This window comes from Microtus ochrogaster, unplaced genomic scaffold, assembly GCF_000317375.1.
Source record: "Microtus ochrogaster isolate Prairie Vole_2 unplaced genomic scaffold, MicOch1.0 UNK113, whole genome shotgun sequence".
NCBI classification, from domain to species: domain Eukaryota; kingdom Metazoa; phylum Chordata; class Mammalia; order Rodentia; family Cricetidae; genus Microtus; species Microtus ochrogaster.
In genome coordinates, this window is record NW_004949211.1 from 987,056 (window position 1) to 993,293 (window position 6,238).

The 6,238-nt window shown below is 46.4% G+C and overlaps 1 non-coding gene across 1 annotated transcript; it reads left to right on the top strand.

Moving 5' to 3' along the window:
- The first annotated feature begins 587 nt into the window (after positions 1 to 587).
- On the top strand, positions 588 to 660 carry Trnak-cuu. Its single transcript has one exon. It is a non-coding gene; the product is annotated as a tRNA-Lys (tRNA).
- Positions 661 to 6,238: the final 5,578 nt, after the last annotated feature.

The following is a 6,238-nucleotide window of genomic DNA, read 5'->3' on the forward strand; positions in this document are numbered from 1 at the left end:
GGTTGCTGGCTTCTGGAAGAGGCATATTGTCTTTGCTGTTCATGTTTACATTTTTGTGTTGAGATCTGTAGTTATTATGTGGTAGGTAGTTTTTGGTGTAGATCTCTGGTCTTGTCTTTCTCTCATGGATGTACGTACCATTCTTTGGTTGCTGTTTCCTACTCTGGATCACAGACAAGAGTGATGTCTGTAGTGTCCCTGGGAGAGCATATTTCTGTGGGTCAACAGGTGACAAAGGAATGTTGAATGTTTATAGGCCAGGAGGAAAGTCTCAGAGAGACACAAAAAAAGACCTAATGGGTCCTTGGGTCCACACCAAGAGGTGGAACCTTCAGAGAATGGAGTTAGGTGGAAGGAGGGGCAAGACTTCCTCCATTTTGGTTCAGTAAACTTAATTTTTTTTACCAAATACTCTTCTCCCACACACACACACTTTTAGCTTCTGTAATTCTAATTCAAATGTGTAATCATGAATTCTATCTGAAGAAGCATCCCCAGCACCCCAGCCGCTCGCATTTCAACAGATGGCGCCCCACGTTGGGCGCCAATCTGTAGTAATAGGGGTGTCAGGGCTGAGCACCCTGGACGCCCGGCTAGCTCAGTCGGTAGAGCATGAGACTCTTAATCTCAGGGTCGTGGGTTCGAGCCCCACGTTGGGCGCCAAGTGAAGGCGTAAGTCACAAACAATGCCACAGCAGTTTGGAATTATGATTAATAGGGTAGTATTTATTTAAAGGGGAAAAAACCTTACAGATCACCGTCAGCCCTCTGTACAACCAGGAAGGGAGTCTAGTCGCCAGCCGAGCAGGAAGTGAAGAGAGCGAGAGAGAAGGAAGTGGCCGCTTTTTTAAAGGGAGAGAGACCACGCCCCAATGGGCTGGTATCTCAGCGGCGATAGGCTGGAGGAGCAGAAGGACCTCCCGCAACACAGAGCACTGTACGGGCAAGTTTATGGTTAGGGGACATGGTTTTTACATGCGTATCTGGTATGAGACATTTACTAAATCATGGCTAACGCCTGACATCCTGGGACTCTGAGTCATCTAATAATGGTTGACACCAGGTGTCTGAGAAACTGTAAAAGTTAGCAGTGATATAATCTCTTGTATAACTATTCCTGGCAAAATGCCGCTTTTGTGTGTAATTGTTTTTAATAAATACAGGTTTAGGATCAGAGGTCAGTGCCTTCACCTTCATCTTTTGGTTTTTCAAGCAGCCTGTGTAAACCTGTTTGTGCCTACCTGTGGCTTCTGTACCAGTACCCACCTGCGTGCAGCCTGTAGGCCTGAATGTCTGCCAGGATGTCTGCCTACCTAGTGGCCTATGTACAGTAAATAAAGTATGTCTTATCTGCCAGAGACTGCTCACACTCTTCTTAATCTCTTGGCCTCCTATGACCCTCCTCCATTCTGACATCAGAGATTGGACCTCATACCATTTATATGACATGAGTTATACTCTTATGAGTTATCACATTGCTAAATGTCTCTGGGCAATGATAAAGTATTTTCCAAGAGAAAGTGTTGACATCCAAAAGTAATACCTCCGTATGCTCACTTTCTCTCCTACATCTAAAATTTTAGTCAATTTAACCAACATTTGCAATACTCGTCTGATGGAGATCAGGCCGGATTGGGATCATGTAACAGTGGCATAGAGGTAAGGGTTGTTGGTTTTGTTCTCTAGAAGCTAAGGGAAAAAGAAAGATAGCAAGGGGGCTTGGTAGTAGCATATTGGTCAGGCATAGATGATGCACTGGGTTTGATCCCCAGCACCTTGAAACAGGTAAGATGGACAATACTGCATCCTTCCTCCCTTCCTCTCTCCCTTCCTTCATTCCTTTTCCCTCCCCTCTCCTCTCTTCTTCCTCACCCCTTCCCTTCCTTTCATTTCCTTTTCCTCCTTCTCCTCTTCCTTCTCTCCCTTTCTTCCTTCCCATCTCCTCTCTTTTGTGCTAAAGATAGAACCTAGGGTCTACATACATGCTGGGGCTGAGTATTCTACCATTGTGCTCTAGCCCAGACCTAAGATGGCGCTATTCGCTCTCACCTAGCATGTTCCTGGCACCTGTGGTAAAGAAAGCTTCAGGTATGTGCAGAGAAATCTCAGAGACTTTGAGGGCGAGTCATGAGCTCAACTTCAAACACCTCGGGGGATGGAGCTCAGCTTGCTCATCCACAATGGTGGGGAAAGAATTTTTGGCAACCCACACTTCCCCAACCCCATTTGTTCCCTGTATTCCTGCAGACTCAGTAACCAGGAAGTCCTGAACCTCACCCTGGTGATTATCTGTCCTTAGAAGAGTTTGGGTTTTATTCCCTTATCTCAGTTGTGGGTTCCTTGCCAATCAGGCAGAAGGCAGCTCTGCAGGCTTATCATTGTTCCCCTTCAGACATCAAAGCAACCAGTGTGGCCCCAGTGCAGTGAAAGCAAAGGCGCTAGGTCTCTCCCAGGAACTGAAGAACTGGGGTGAAACTTATGTGTAAGAGTGATGGGAAATGTTAGATAATAACCCTGGCTTGTTCAAGTCAAAGAATCAGTCACGGCCGTCTATGGAGTACTGAGAAGGAAATGTCTCTTAAGTAACACTTTTTGGAGAATTGTATGTTAACAGTCCACACATGGAGATGTGGTGCAGAACCCAATGATTAACCAGCCTGCCTGGGCTAGGCTCAGCTGAGCTGCTTCTGAGGGTAGGGTGTGATCAGCTGGTCTTGACTCACACACACGCTCCTTTCAAGGTTCAGGGATCTTCCCTGCTCCTGACCCTATCAGAGCCGTCTGACACTCAGCTGGAGCTGCTTATCATCCGGGACTGGTCTAGTCTAGAACGGAGTTCAGAAGTTCCTTTGCAAATCCTGCTACCCTCCTGAGATGGGACGGACGCCGCTACCTCCAGTAAGCTCTTGGGTCTTGAGTTCTGGTCCCCTTCTGGTGACTTCTCTTGCTCCCCGATTGGGTCTAAGTACAGAGATGAGGAGAGACGAGCAGCTGCAAAAAGAACCCACCTGGGAAAATGGAGCTCTGGATGCGGGGCCTGCTCTACACAGCCCTGTTTCTGTGTCCTGCCCAAAGCATCCCAGGAACTGGTGTCTGGTCTTCAGATCTGTTGCCAAAATACAAATCCACCTTCTGCCTTGTTACATGTTTATGTTCTGATCAGGCGTGGACGAAAAACAGCAGCAGAAATACGACCATACGTCATTCTATGATTCCATCTAACCATTGTACAGAGAGAGAAAGCAAATCTGTCAGGATAGTAAAAGGGTCATCGAAGCCTACAGAGAGGAGGTGGGGGTGAGGAGGTAAGGGTGACTAAGTGGCAGTCGCCGAATGAGACAAGCGCCCAATGCAGCTCCATGGTAAATTAATTCACGCAGTCCATTAGCTGCTTCCTAGAAGTCTGCTTGCTAACTCACAAAAGGGGGGAAATGACACTATAAAGAGAATAATATTATCTATTGAGTATTTTAAAGTTTTCCACCATACATGCCTAAAATAAACAAATAAAATCCAGGAATTTTCCTAATAATGAGAGAGATATAAGGTCTTTGGGCCTCAAAATTTTCTGATTTGCTATTATTCTTTCTAATAAATAATAAAATCTAAGAAGGCAAAAAACAAAGAGTTCAACTCGACGAAAGGAAAGAACTGACTCCCGCAGGATGTCCTCTGACCTCCGCATGTGTGTCCTTGCATGTACGTGTACATACATAACAAAATAGAAGATGGTGTACCCGGGAAGAAGCTGTGGAGCAGTCAGAAACAAGAGTTAGGCAGAACAGGAAGCGAGGACCAGAAGCCAGAGTGGAAAGCTCCTGCGAGGGGTTGTTGGGCTTGCTTGCCCTATGCCTTCCATTTTGTGGTTTTGCTCTGGATCTTGCTGACTGAAAGGGGCTCCTTCTCCAACAAGTAGCTCATTCCTAGAGATAGAAAATATGCAAAGTCACCAACCCGGGACTCCTCAGCCCACAGCCCAATTACCCCCATTAATAAATTCTCAGAGCCCAGCAGTGGTGGCGCACGCCTTTAATCCCAGCACTTGGAAGGCAGAGACAGGAGGATCTCTTTGAGTTCAGGGCCAGGCTGGTCTATAGGGAGAGTTCTAGGACTGCCAGGGCTACACAGAGAAACCCTGTCTCAAAAAAAAAAAAAAAAAAAAAACAGAAAGAAAAAAAAGTTCTCCTACTCTGGACCTCTACCCACTTGCCCAGATCTCCAGGACCAGACACAAGATAATTAGGATCACGCTATAGAGCCTACAAAAGCTCTCCAAACAACCACCGTCTAGTCTATTTATTCTCATTTTCCTGCTCCTTCTGCAGAAAAGCTCCTCGTCCACATCGTCTGCTCTCTTAGGAGACTTCCTGTAGCTCCCGGGGCTTTTTGAATGGCCCCATGCGGCTGTGTGTCTTCTACTTCCAGGATCTTCAAATGCAAAGTTGCCTCCTCCTCTGTCTTTTAATATAACCCAATGAAACAACAGCAACAACTCAGGTCCACGTCTTTCTATCATAATCATGTAGGAACTGATTGTTCTTCTGGGACCCATAAAGTAACTAACAGCAGGATAGAGCCCGGCAATTTGACCCTCGCTTTGTATCAACCTTTACTCTGGGTCACCAACTTATCCGTTCATGTAGGCGTGTTAAGCTTGATGATAACCGAAGGGTTCATTCTTCTGAAAAGCTAGGGGAGCAGAGATAAGAGTAACAGAAGCATCGCACTGCCCGCCCGAGTTCACAATGTTAACAGAAGCATCGTGCTAGCCTTCACAATGTAACAGAAGCACCGTACTGTCAGCGTTCACAATGTCCTCTTCTAGGCCAGTAAACGTGAGTTTATCTTGGATTCCAAGAACAGGAAATTCTTCGGGATCTGACACCTCCCTTCCGAAAGGAGGGCATTTTTCTGGGCTATGAGGTTACATCTTGAAGCAGTAATAATCGTTGTATGAGAATTGTATTGCCCCACAAGCAATGCACCTGGCAGAGCCAGAATGAGATGAGCAACTCGACCATATCCTAACACTGTTTAATTGTGTACCCCTGTCCTCTGCTGGCTTCTCCTTCTGTTTAGACTGGAAGCTTGGGCTGGCAGTATAGCTCAGCTGGTGGCGGGCTTGTCTAGCATGTACAAAGTCCTGCCTTTGACCCCAGGACTGCATAAACCAGGTGTGGTGCTGCACAGCAACGATTCCAGTGCTCAGTAGGTGAAGGCAGGAGGGTCAGGAGTTCAAGGCCATCCTTGCTTACAGAGTAAATAAGAGTTTCAGCTCAGCCTGGGCTGCTGCAGGAGACCCTATCTGAAAAGAAAACCTCGTGAAACTCTTTAAGGTCATGCCAATACCATACCCTCAAATGTCAACACCAGGCAAGCAGGAAACGCACCTGCAGAATACCAGGTATGCCTGTGTGTCTCTCTACCCAATTTCTAACCTGCAGTGGCCTCTGACCTTTCAGGGAGAAAGCCCAGAGCATTATGGGAAGCATGCACAGACTCCAGCCAGAATCCTAAAAGAGAGATAAAGGGAATGGAAAAAAAGGAAAAATGTACACTTTGCTGGGTAATTCAGAAAAGAAGGCAGGCTTAGCAAAGGACATGGTAACAGCTGTGTAGTAACTAAAGTGTGCGAGTGTGTGGGGGGGGATTGGGGGGGATGGTGTATGTTTTGAGAAAGGTTAAGTATATTATCACTTCAAAACAATAATTAGTTATTCCTCCTAGCTCCTTTGCTTGTCTTCCTGAAGGGTGTTGTCCTGACCAGGTAATTGACAGGCTCACCTAGATTAACCCCTACTGGGAAAGACAGTAATGAGAAATGTTCTAATCTTTGGAGTAGGTCAGAATATCTTATCTCCATCCAGGGCCACAGATACTCTTTTCTTTTCACCAAACCTTAAGGAATGGCAAAGCTGATGTGTACCGTTCAGTGTTACCACGGAAACAGGAAGTGATGTCTGAAGCCTCAGTGGTCTCCAGGGCTACAGTAACCCAAGTCTACTGGACAAGCTTCACTTAGGAACGTTTCGACTTTCACTAGGCTCCTCTCAAAGGTGAAGCTCTATCTTTAAGATACAATTTTCCAGCCGGGTGGTGGAGGTGCACCCCTTTAATCCCAGCACTCAAGGAGACAGAGGCAGGTGGATCTCTGAGAGTTCAAGGCCAGTCTGGTCTACAGAGTGAGTTCCAGGGTAGCCAGAGATATACAGAAAAGGCCTGTCTCAAAAAACCAAAA